Raw genomic sequence first — 13,898 nt, 5'->3', positions numbered from 1 at the left:
AGAATAAGAGGTATAAATACTGCATATGTTATTAATAGATAGGTGGTACAGTGGATAGAACATTGGACCTATAAAGTCAGTATAGTTCAAATCCTTCCTCAGACACTTAAGAACTGTGTGACTCCTGGACAATTTTTCTTAACCTTTCTGTTCCTCAGTTTCATTATCTTCAAAATGGACATTATAATATTGTTGTGAAGATTAAATGATATATTTGTAAAACACTCTTCAAATCTTAAAATGCTACACAAATGCTGGCTATTTTATATTGGTTTTTAATATAATATTTTCTATGTCACAAAAGAGAATTCAACAAGGCAGGTTGAGTAAGCAGAATGGATAAAGTAAACTATGATTTAGAGCCACAATGTATCATTAAAGATTTTTGTTTATTTTGTAACAAAGAAAAAGAGTCTGTTTCTTGATTGCACACATTAGTAAACAAAATTGTTAACGAATCTTATGTCATTGAAGTGACATATTCTCTAAATGTGGCATCTAAACTTTCTTCTGAAAAAATTGTGCTTTGGGACATTAATGACTCCAGTGAAGGCAAGATGTCATTCTAACATTGAATACCCACAATAATTAGACCGGAAAAAAAGTAAAGTAGAGCCTCTTTAAACTTGTCAGTTTATCTTTTCCTTAGTGACACACATGTACTGTCAAGTATTTATTATCTTTACTAATGGAGGAGAGCAGGGAGACTGCTAAGCTCCTAAAGTACATATTATTTTGTACTTTATGAGGCATTACAAAATATTTTGGTGAAATATTTATTACCTTGATTGTGTTTTGTTAATGTTGATGCTTCAGTGATGTCAGGGTGACATAGTCTGGTAGCAGGCAAATATGGAGACATTCTTTGGGTAATTAATGAATATGAACATAAAGCAAGAATGCCTATTTGTTCTCTCCCGGTCTCTCCATTGTGTATCCTTTGGGACAAAAGGTTGACTTTCTGATGGTTGACAATTTTCTTTGCTTTTTCCAAAGAAAAATGTATATTACTAATCAATGTAGTAAATTATGAAATATGGAATGTCCTTCAAGAGATCAGGAGCTCCAAATCCTGGTAATATCTAATTGGCTAACTTTTAGATGTAGAAAAGGTCTTTCTTCCCCTTCAAAATAGATCCATGACACATTAAGGCACTGAGGCATCATCATAATTTTCCTTCTCTTATCTAAGAAATTTACCCAATTGACGCTTTCTGAAAAAGGCTAAACCATTGTTTATTTAATTCATGGAAATTTTAAGGGGACTTTGCAGTTTCATAGGGGTACAACTTAACTAATGGGAAGGGCCTAAGGCAGTTGTGAGAAAAGAGTTCATCTTGTTGCTTTTACCTAAGACAGAATATCCTACAGTAAATACTTCAGAAAGAAAAGCTAACACAAAGACTCAAGTAATTTCTATTCTTCCTTGAAAACCAATGCCCAAATTGTACTTATTCAGCAAATTGTGAATTAGATTAAAGGTAAAATGAATTCCTAGTTGTCTTCTGCATGAAGGATAGGAATGTGCAAGTGAAGGAATCTGTTAAGAGAGACTGAGCATCATTTATTTTTTTAGTGTGTTAGATATAGGATAAACAATGAATGTTAGACTCAAAAGAGTAACAGAGTAGCTTATATGAAGAGAATAAAAAAAATGAAATAAATTTAGAGGGCTGCAGATAGTGGGAGAACTCCGGTTGAGTTATAAGACCGTTCACCTCAGAGGGAACGTACTGACAATGTCTGGTTCAGTTTCTCATCTCCCTTAAGGGCTCCCGGCCTTCCTGAGAAGTCAGGGTGCAGTGACCACCTGTGTTGAGATTGAAGCAGTGTGATACCAAATGGAAAACAATAGCAAGTTGTTTATGTGATCTCACATGCCCTGTATATACTTAATGCATGTGCAGTGTTGCTTTGGTTATATAAAGGTGACAGAATTTGGAATAAACAAACTCCATATTTTAACCATCCTTGGGAGTCTTGCCTCATCACTCCTCCACTAAGTATGTTTTGTCACCCCAATTTGAGGGCTCTAATAAAGCGGGACACAGCACAATTTGGCCTAGGGTCCTAGATTTGTGGGGCCTTGCAAAGCAGGGCACAAATCAGCTCCACTGAAGCCATCAGCCTAATTTGGTGGAGGAGTCCTGTGACCTTAGGAATAAAGTAAGTATAGAATAGGCAAGTAGGAAGAATTGGTTAAGGGCTAAACTAGTCACTTTTGTTTTCAGGAGAAATGGGGCAAATAGTGACAACAGAGCCTCCACCCCAAGGGAAGTATGAAGCATGCTTAGTTAGGTTAACAGAGAAACAAGGTTTGTTGGTAACTCAGAAGCAGATCACTGAATTCTCAGACACTCTGAAGTGAGCATCTCCATGCCTTTGTAAGAAGGAGAGTTTGAAGCCAGAGACATGGAAGTTAGTGGGAGAACAGCTAAATGAATATAATGGAGTAAAATTGGTTTTAAGGAATCCTACAAGTTTTAAAACAAGGAAAGATTTTAACTTGGGCAGCCAAACAAGAAAGGATCAGAAGGAAAACAAGCAGAGAGTTGGTGTGTATAGCCCTGGAGGATACAGCATGTGGAGCAGAGCTAAGGAAGTCTTTTCTTTCTTTCTTTCTTTCTTTCTTTTTTTCTTTCTTTCTTTCTTTCAAGTATTTTACTGTTTTATTTTGCTTGTTACTACTCTAGGAGATTTGCAGAGCATGGCCAATTGGGCAAGAGGAGAGTTATGTATCTCAAGTACCATTGCCTATTGGGCAGAAAAGGAATTAAGTACCTGAAGTACCTTGCTGATGAGCTTGCTTTTCACCTTCAAAGCTCATTTTCAATTCTGCCAATACCTGAGCAAGCTCCATTAGTGTATTCCCCAACTCCTGACACTCTTCCCTCCACTCTGTCTTCCTGGGTGTAGGGAGGAGGAAGAGGAATGGGAGAGCAATGACACCATCAGCACCACCTATGAAGCAGTTTTGCCCACCCACTATGCTCTCAATAAGACAGGCAGGGTTCAGCTCCAGGACCCTAGGCAAAAACACTTGGGTTATGATGGCAACTGCTATTACTCCCAGAGAGTCTTTAAGGAAGCCAGTGAGGGAAGGGGATTGCAATTAGGGAGAATAGAGCTGTATGCTGCTGGGACTACTGAAATATACCCTGGAGAGCTGAAACCTATCCCTGTCTGGCCTATAGACCCCTTGCCTCTACTCACAGTAGGATTGACCATTTCACCTCCTGAGAGTGCTGACAAAACAGTGTCTTATTTAGCAGTTTGAATATTCAGGATAATAGATTTCAAAGCCAGAAGATTTAGAATCACTGAGTTATTGTTAAAAAAGAAGCCCCTGAGGTCAGGGGACCTTAAAATTATTAGTGTCTCCCCTAGAAGCTATATCAACCCCATTCCATTTCTTATGGGAATTTCCAGGCCAAAAATTTAATGGTCTCTAAGCAATAAGGCCTAGCTTCCTAGACATGCAGGATTTGTTTCAAACGATACAATAAAGTTTCCCACAGTTCCCATAAGTGAATAAATTTTTCTCAAGAGACAGAAATTAGACTGGGAAACTGGGGAATGGGTGGCTAATATCTTAGTCACTGGCCAAAGATTACAGCAAACATGCATATGTCTGGCATGAGAGGATTGATAACAGCTAAACTTAGTGCTTAGTGAGATGGAAATCTGAAACTAAAACAAGAGTTTTTACTTCTTTTGCAGTAAAAAAAATCCCTATAAATCTATGGGGAAGAGACATTTTGCAACAGTTAGGATTACAATTAGGTACTTTGGCTTTTTTTAGGTAAGGCTGCGGTCCAGTGCCTCCCAACACTCTCACCTGTTCCCATTCAATGGAAAACTGATACATCAGTGTGGGTAGAATAGTGGCCCTTAACAAGTGAAAAAATTCAGGCCTTATTAGATGTAGTACAGGAGCAACTTGACTAGGATATCTACAACCTTCTCTAAGACTTTAGAATTCCCCTGTATTTGTTATAAAAAAAGAAATCTGGAAAATATATGCTGTAGTGGATATCTTTTCAGGATTTTCTTTTGCAATACCAGCAGCAAAAGAGACAGCCCAAGTGATCACTGAATTCATTATACAAGCATTTGCAATTATGGGTGTGCCACAAGCAATAAAAACAGATAATGGACCTGCATATAATTCTAAACATTTTGCACATTTTTGTGCACAGTATCAGATTTTACATACCACTCGTATTATTTTTAATCCTCAAGGACAGGTAATATTAGAGAGAAGAAACAGAGACATCAAGATGCTCCTACAAAAACAAAAGAGAGGGGAAGGCACAGGTAACCTAGAGAACTTCTAAACTTAACTCTATATATTATTAGTTTTTTGATTTTTGATGGAGATGCACTGGCTTCAACCGACAAGTTTCTTAATCCATCAGAAGGGCAGTGTCCAATGTGAACAGCTCCAATAGCTTTAGATAATAACCAGGTAATGTGGAGAGATCCGGTGAATGGAAGGTTAACTGCTAGGGCAAGAGGGTTTGCTTATATCTCTACAGATGGAGAAAGAATCAGAGCTGTATCTACCTTGTCCATCAGAGAGAGATAGAAAAAGAGAAAACGTTCGAAATGAAGGACAAGACCCAAGAAACATCGGGTGGTTCCATCTCTGACTGTGTCCACCACTGAAAAAACATGACATTTAACCCTTTGTGTATAACAATTGACTCAAGAACATCAAAAATAATTGTTAATGAGATTGATTCAAGACTTCATAACCTGCAGGAATCATTGGATTCCCTGACATATGAAGTGATGGACAATAGATTGTCTTTGGACTATATCTTGGTTGCTGAAGGAAGTGTATGTCTGGTTTTGAATTGATAGTTATTTTCTACACATTCCTTTTGGGACTCATGGAAATCTTTTATAGTATTTTGTTTATTCATATTGCTTGTTGTCTTACCACTTTCTTGTATGATATTACAACTTTCCTATGTGATTTCTCCCATGGTGATGGACTTAATCGCTGATATATACCTGCTTCAATTAAAACAAAAGAAAGGGAGAAATATAGAAGGCCACAGATAGTGGGGGAAACTCTGGGTAAGGGCCCTTTCAGCCCAAAGGGAACCTGCTAACAATGTCTGGTTTGGCTCCCCATCTCCGCTAAGGGCTCTCAGCTTTCCTGAGAAGTCAGGGGACAGTGACAACTTGTGTTGTGATTGAAGCAGAGTGAAACCAGATGGCAATTGACATACAATAACAAGTTGTTTATGTGATCCCCACCTGCACAGTATATACTTAGCATATGCCCAGTGTTGCTTTGGTTATTTAAGGGTGAAAGAATTTGGAATAAATGGACTCTATATTTTAACCATTCTTGGGAGTCTTGCCTCATCACTCCTCCACTAAGATGGTACATTTTGTCACCCCAACTTGGGGAGTCTAGAAAGCAGGACACAACATTTAAAGACTGCTAATTACTTAGTTCTAGCATTAAAGACAATGCAGAAAATAAAAGGAGTACACAGTCATTGTCACACATTGTAGAATTAGAGAATTTCCCCCCCAAAAAGTGGGGGGAAATAATCTTCAAATCAGAATTGCAGAATATTGGGCAATTGTTTTTCTTTGTTTTTGAAGAGGACAAAAGACATCTGGTTAATATGATGTCTTGTAATTGTATTAAAGTAAGACAGAGTTGTTGACAGTTTCACTCTCCATTTTCAAAGCAAAAGTCTTGATCACTGGTGATGCCCAGAATGCATCTATGACCTTAATAACTTTGATAGCTGATCAAGCTCTAAAATGCTCCATACCACCTGCTTGAAGTGCCCTTTTATCTTTGAAAAAGAGTTGTTCGCATTCCACCAATCCACCAGGACAGGTCATTTTCATCTGCTCTCGTGATGAAAGTCTTCACATGCTTGGGGTGAACATCTTGCTAACTCACTGATAAGTTTAAAACTTGTCAATTGCACTCAACCTGTATTGACTCATCTGTTTTACCAAAGCCGGTGTGGCTGTGGTGAATGCTACAGCTTCTTAGAGCCACAGGTGAAAAATGGGTGATAGGGGGACACCAAAGTAGGATGAGCAGTTCTTAAAATATCTTTGTGAACACTCATAAAAGAAATATCAATCCTCTCTTAATGCTCCATAGGCCCAAGGTTTGGATGTATGGATTCAGTAAACAATTATTGAATCATTTTAAACAGAATGTGGCTGTGAATAGATCTATGAATAAGAAAATATTGATATAAAATAAATGAAATATTAGCAAATAGGCTATAACAACCACATACTAGAGAGATTATAATTAATGGACATGTTGGGTTTATTCCTTAAATGCAGTTTTGTTCAACATAAGGAAGACAATAAATTTATTTCAATAAGTCAGACACCTACCTTTTCTTATGTGCCCCCAAGTTCAAATACCAACACTGAACTAGTTATTTTCAAAGACTAGGATGTCTTTGACATTCTAGTGTACCTCCAAACTATGAAGAAATATTGTAGTAAATCCTTAATGAAGGTTCTAATTTAAAGTAGAAAATAACTTGCATATAATTCTATAGAAAAGTATTTTTTGAAATGCCATTCACATATATTTTCTTGCACATATTTCCTTCTCAAAACACCTTATTCTATTCAAACTGACATGGTTGCTGTTCTGAACACAATAGTATCTCTCTGTTTTCAATATGTATAGTTCAGTTTTGACATCCATAACCTGAAATTGCTAATTCCAACATTTATATGAAATGATGATGTGATATAATATGATGATATCCTACTCCTATATATTGATATCATATTTTTGTGTGAAATTCTTTTGTATTGTCTTCTGTACATTCCATATCTATTTTTCTATTCATATGTTGTTTGCTTTCTAGGTAAATATGCTAATTTAGGGCAAATATTATTTCATTTTTGTCCTTATACATTCAGGGAAGATATATACATATACCAATACATCACATACATAGAGAAAGCAAAGAAAGTAGAGGAGAAAAGTACTTCCATAAAAAATAGAAGAAATTGTATAACATTTCATTGGGAAAATAAGCTGATCGTAAAAACAGATCAAGGAGAGATAATTTAATGAATTATTGGATTACCTGAAGCAATGATTAAAGGAAAAACTTAGACATGATATATAAAGAATTTATCAAGGAAAACTACCCCAGCATGCTGGAACCAGAGGGTAAAAGGGAAGTGTAATGAATCCACTGATCACCAGCTGAAAAAGATCCCAAAATGAAAACTCCCAGAAATATTAGAACCAACTTCCTGAGTTACCTAGAGAAAATGAAATTATTTCAAGCAGTCAGAAAGAAACTATTTAAATATTGTGGATCTACAGGACCATATAAGAGTTAATAGCTGCCTTGTTAAAAGAGCAGAGAGATTGGAATGTGATACAACACAAATAAACAAATAAATTATCTGAGATTACAACCAAGAATAAGCAACCCAGCAAGACTGAGTATAACTTTAAAAGGGAAAAATAGGAAATTAATGAAATGGAGAAAATTTTAGCATCTCTGCTGAAAAGACCAGGGCTGAATAGGAAATATGACTTTCAAATATAATATAAAAAGGTAAACAAAAGATAAATCATAAGGAACTCAGTGAGGTCAAACTATTGATATTTCTATATGGTAAAATGATACACAATTTCTAAGAACTATCATTTTGAGGGCAGTTAGAAGAAGTCTTCAACAACAAACAAAGAAGGTGTGGGAGTGCACTGATTATGTTGGATTAATGTAAAATATGCATAGCAAAAAAGAGGGATGCCTTTGGAAAAGGGGAAAGAAGGGGAAGATAGGGGAAAATTATCTCACATAAAATAATTCACCAAGCCAGAACTTTTACAATGAAAATGGAAAAGTGATGAGGTAACAGGCAATGCTTCCACCTCATTCACATCTAAAGAGGGAAGACACACAGATGTGATAGAATCCTAGTGTTAACTCAATGGAATTGATACAATGATTATTGGTTCACACATTAGAGCAAATCCTTATAAGGTGTTAAGTCACTAGTATTGATAGAAATGCTTAAGTTAACACCTTTGAGAGTTCACACATTAGCTCACACATTAGTGCACACATTTGGGAGATTTCAGAGTTCAGTATGAAATATCCAAATTCACACCTCCCATAATCCCACTTTCAGAGGAGGAGTAAACCTTTGAGTTTACAGCATTAAAACAGCTGAGCTCAGTCAGGAGAGTTCAGCTGAAAAGATTGAGAGGGGAGTGTCAGTTGGAGATTGAGAAGTCAGGAGTCTGATTTGAGCTAGAGGCAAAAGCTGCAAGAGCAAAAAGACAAGCTGCAAGTTCTTGGAATCAAGCAGAGAGATAGTCCTCAAAGAAAACTAACCAGACTATTTTGAAAGAGACAATAAAAGACTGTACTTAAATCCCTGGCTGTGTTTGAGGTGATTATTGATCAGAACTGAAACTAAGGCTGCCTCCAGAGAACCTCCCCAAGAAACCTGCTCCCACAGAGAACCATAACATTTAAAAAAAAGAAGAACACTACACAGATATACACATACACACACATTTAGCAATAGATATCTGTTATACCCAACACAAAATAGAAAGGGAATGGGACAAAGGAAAGGAGAAATGTAAGAGGAAGAGAAGAAAAAAGAAGGCAGTGATTCAGACTTTAGAAGAGGAAGAGGATAAAGAGAGAAAGTAGAATTAATAGAAGAAAATTGGATGAGGGAAATGAGGCTTGCAATCATAACTGTGAATATGAATGAGATGAACTCACCCATCATTTGAAGCAGATAGCAAAATGTATTACAAAATAGAATCCAACAATATGTCATTTACAAGAAACACACTTGAAACATCAGTTCTGCAGCAAAACATGTTCCAATGATTATAAAAAGTTGCATTACATTGTTACATATTGTGAATACTGCCAAGAGGAGAAGACTGCATAAAACACTGAATTTCTCTGGAATTAAGAGGCCGTTCTGTAGTGAAGGATGCAAGCTACTTTATAAACAAGATTTTGCAAGATGTTCAGGATTGAGATGTGTTACTTGAAACTATTGGTCCCAGCTTTGTAAAAAGGGAGCACTAAAGAACTTGTGGTGTGGTGATAGTGCAGTGAAGAATGGTGTAAAAAAATTCAAGATTGGTAATATAAGGCTGCAAGGTGTGACTGTTGTAAATCCCAAGGAACTCTTAAAGAACATGTGCAGTGGCATAGGGAAATGAAGCATTTCTGTGATTAGCCCTGCTTACTGCATTTTTACTGTCAGCAGAATGAACCTAACATGGCAACCCAAAAAGGACCTGAAAACTTACATTATGATCAGGGCTATCAGACACCTTGGACAAAAGTGATGAGTTCAACACCACCTCCTTCCCCAATGCCTAACAGAGATGAAGAACAAACCAGTGCTTTGTAAACCTTTGACAATGGCAAAAGCCATATATTGTAAACCTCACATGCAAACAAAATCTTGTCAGACAGAAGGCAATTGGAAGACAGAATATGTTCTGGTTCCTGTACCTGTGCCTGTGTCTATTTCAGTAGCCATGCACATATATAGTCAGAACATTCCTATTCCTACTGCTGTTCCTATTCCAGTGCCAGTACCTATATTTTTCCCTACTCCACTGGAGAGTAATGAAAAAATGCCTGTAGTGCCTGAGGAATTTAAGAATAAAGTATGTTCCGAGCCCCTTGGTGATAAGCTTCTTATAATGAAAACAGCTATAATAGCTGAAGAAGAAGAAAAAACAGAAGCCACTGACATTAACAGTGTAATTATTGAAACAGTTGTAGTAGTAGATACAGATGCCATGAAGAATTCTAACACAGAAACACAAGCAAAAATGCCTGATGTTCCATATGAACCAGACCTTGACATTGAAATTGATTTTCCTAGAGCTGCAGAAGAGCTTGACATGGAAAATAAATTTCTATTACCACCTGTCTTTGGAGAAGAATATGAGGAGCAGTCACGACCTCAGTCTAAAAAGAAGGGGCAAAAAAAAAAAGCTGTCTCAGGATACCAGTCCCATGATGATAGTTCTGATTATTCAGAATGCAGCTTTTCTTTCAAATATAAATATGATGTGATTGCCTGGAAACACTGGATCAAAACTCAACAACTTGATGAAGATCTACTGGTATTGCATGAACTAAAATCCACTAAGTCAATAAAGTTAAAAGAGGATCTACTATCTCACACTACAACTGCAATTAATTAAGGGTTGACCCATTTTGTCAAGGAAATTCGAAGGCTAAATGGAGAGAATTATGCATCTGACAGCATCTATTATCTTTGCCTTGGCATTCAAGAGTACTTGTGTGGTAGCAAACGAAAAGACAACATATTTATTGACAGGTTACTAGACATTTAAACAAGAATTAAGTAAAATTCTTAGAAGTTGGCAACCAAGTATACTTCCAGATGGATCAATTTTTTCTCGTATTGAAGAAGATTATCTCTGGAGGATTAAACAGCTAGGATCACACTCTCCAGTAGCTATTCTGAACACAATGTTCTACTTTAACACTAAATATTTTGGCCTTAAAACAGTGGAACAACATTTAAGGCTTTCCTTTGGCACCATATTTAGGCAGTGGAAAAAAAATTCTGTTACAATGGAAAACAAAGCATGTCTTCGATATCAAGTGTTTTGCTTGTGTGGAGTTGATAGTGAAGATAAAATTACTACTGTAAAAAGAAAACATGGGAATTATGAGTCAGTATTTGAACAAATTGAAAACACAGCCAATCTTTCTAGATGTCTTGTAAAAATGTTTGAATGCTAACTATCAAAAAGTCCACAGAATCTTAATCAAAGAACAGATGTTTTCATTTTGTTTGTTTGTTTTTGTTGTTGTTGTTGTTGATTTTTTTATTTGCAACTGTTAAGATCGTATATTTTAAGATCAGCACGAGACAGGAATTCAGGTTAGGGGAAAATCGTCAGTCTTTATTCTCAGTGAAGAAGGATCAGAGGTGGAAGAGAATCGGCGATAGCAATGTGTGCAGCTCCAGCAGCTTGGAGTCTCGAACCCAGCCCAATCTCTCCCCACTTGTCTTCCTCCCTCTCTCTCTGCCTCCCTAACTTCTCAGGGAAGGAGGTGAAAGCACCGAAAAGGAGGTGATCACGATCGTATATTTTAAGATCAGCACGAGACAGGAATTCAGGTTAGGGGAAAATGCCGTCTTTATTTCAGTGGAAGGATCGGAGGTAAGAGAATCGGGATAGAATGTGAGCTGAGTCAAAAGCAGCCGACCAGCAGCCAACAACCAGCAGCTGAGTCTGAACTAGCCAATCTTCCCAGCTTGTCTTCTTCCCTCTGCCCCACCCACCAAAACGTCATTTCCAACAAATACATAGGACTTGCAAGGAGAGGGGAGGGACTTTTAATCCAATATGTATATTAAAAATAGCCCAATTATTCTAGCCTCATGTACTTGGGACCCAGGCATCAGCTCCCAAACCCCTCAGGCCATTACATTTCCGCTTTTTTTAGAACACTGGTGGTCATGCCATCCCTGACCTCAGGGAGGTCGAGCCCCCAAGGGGGGTGACTCAGCCTCCCTAATTCCTGGGGAAGGAGGGAAAGCACAAAAAGGAGATATCACGCCCTCCCTGACATCTCAGGAAGGAGATGAAAAGACCAAAGGGAAATGGAGGTTGCTATGGGGTTTCTGGGCTGAAGGGTCTTAAACAAACCCATCACATGGGAGGTATTACGCAAAGCAATAACGCAGAGGTATTAGGGATGACCCTCCCTGTCAGTGCAGGTCGATGGGTGTAACAAACATGAATTGTAAACACAAGTAGCAGAATACAAACAATATAAATCAACATGGTGTTGGAAAAAACCGAAGTCCTAGAAGGGGGTATGTAAACAACAGTCACACATACACCTTCTTAGCAGCCAAGAGATAGTCCAAACCAACATTGTCCATTTGTTTCAATGTCAGGGAATCCAATGATCCCCCTGAGTTTTTGGTCCTGAAAAGTCTTTTATGTGTTAGGGAACCAATTTCCTGAGGTTTTCAAGTCCATGTCTCAGAGAACCAATGATTCCTGAGAATCAGAAAGGACAGGTTCAGGAAATTGGAAGGGGCCCAGGGCCCCAGGCAAAAACTTATGTGGCAGCCAATGGTGCACCAGAGAGGCCAGACGCCAATACCCCAATATGGGAAATAAAGGTTTAAGATGGCAGAAAGGATTACAAATCAATCAGCCAGGAAGCAACCTTGATGGAAGAAAGGGATTCAATTAGGAGAATAGAGTTGTTGAGCTGAGACAATTGAAACCCCCTGGAGAGGTGGGAATTGTTCCTCCAGCCTATGGATCCCTTGCCTCCAGGCACAGTAGGTTTGACCATTTTACCTCCTGGGAGTAATATAAAAGGGTCCATCCACATACTGATGTGGGAAATGGGAATGGAATAATATCCCAGCACCAATAAGGCAGACAATGTGTGACTTATCACCCAGGAGAAATAGTAGCATCAGGTTTACCTACAGAATCCTAATCAGCCGGGATAGTCACCCAGATTCTGATTCCAGATCACAAAATCCAAGTTTACTGACAGCAGTGTAAAACTGGACCGATCTATGCTCACAATCTATATAAATGGCCTCCATTGGAAGGATTGTAGACACTGGTGCAGATCGGAGGTCATTGAGGTGCCAGCTGGCCCATACTGGCCAAAGATTGCAGAACCCCATGTCTGGTGTAGGAGGACTAAGCTGGAGGGCCCCTATGAGATGGACTTTGAAGGCAAACAGGAGTTTTCACCCTTTTTAAGTTGAAAAACCCCACAATCTGTGGGGAAGAGAGTTTTACAGCAATTAGGATTAAAATGAGTACTTGGTTTTTAAGCAGGCTGCTGTTGAAGGCCTCCAACACTTTACCTGTTCCCATCCAATGGAAAACTGATAAAGTGGGATAGAGCAGTGGCCCTTAAGTAAAGATAAAATTCAGGCCTTTTAGATATAGAAGGAAAGCTTGACCAAGGACACTTAAAAACGTTCTCTAAGTCCTTTGAATTTATGTTTGTTGTAAAAGAAATCTGGAAAAATGGAGGATGTTGACGGATTTAAGAAAAAAGAACAGATGGAAACTAGGGAACTCTTCAGCCTGACTTCCATCTCCTACTCAGTTGCCAGAGAATGGCCTTTGGGTCATAATATGATTGTTTCTATTCTATCCCTCTGGATAAGGAGGATATGAAAAGATTTGCCTTTTCAGTGCCCAGCGTTAACTTAGCTGAGCCTTATAAAAGATATGAATGGACAGTTTTACCACAGGGAATGAAAAACAGCCCAATCTCTCCCAGCTTGTCTTCTTCCCTCTCTGCCTCCACCCACCAAAATCGTCATTTCCTATACAACACATCAGGACTTGCAAGGAGAGTGGGCAGGGACCATTCTTAATCCAATCATGTATATTAATAGAGTATAGCCCAATTACTATCTAGCCTCATGTACTTGGGACCTCAGTGCATCAGCTCAAACCTCAGCCCATTACATGCAACCAGTGTTCAAATTCAACAGATAGTCCTGTCTGGTATTCTTCTACTTCACCGGACCAAAATGCCTTGAAAAATATGCTTGTACAGGTTCTTTTAGGAAAAGATATTTATGATAAAAACAATTATGAACTGGATGAAGACACAGATTAAAATAAACTTTTTAGAAGCACTTGGGATAAAAACAGCATTAGATAGTTATGCTGCTAGATCTTTATTATGGAAAACATTTCAAGTTTACTGATTCTATTTTGAGTTTTATAGCAGTGTACCCACACTGTGTATTACCATGTAAATAATATGTGAGTGAAAATTGCTGTTATTCTATGTAGTGGTTTTAAAATACTTAACAAACACATTCAAATTCATTTT

At 37.9% G+C, this 13,898-nt stretch overlaps 1 pseudogene; it reads left to right on the top strand.

The window, feature by feature from the left end:
- Positions 1-2,236: 2,236 nt before the first annotated feature.
- LOC111719497 lies at positions 2,237-13,679 on the top strand (annotated as a pseudogene).
- The last annotated feature ends 219 nt before the right edge of the window (positions 13,680-13,898 follow it).

This window comes from Sarcophilus harrisii, chromosome 1 (genome assembly GCF_902635505.1).
Source record: "Sarcophilus harrisii chromosome 1, mSarHar1.11, whole genome shotgun sequence".
Classification (NCBI taxonomy): domain Eukaryota; kingdom Metazoa; phylum Chordata; class Mammalia; order Dasyuromorphia; family Dasyuridae; genus Sarcophilus; species Sarcophilus harrisii.
Note: the sequence above shows the minus strand (reverse complement) of the source record. Positions and strands in the feature narration are given on the sequence as shown.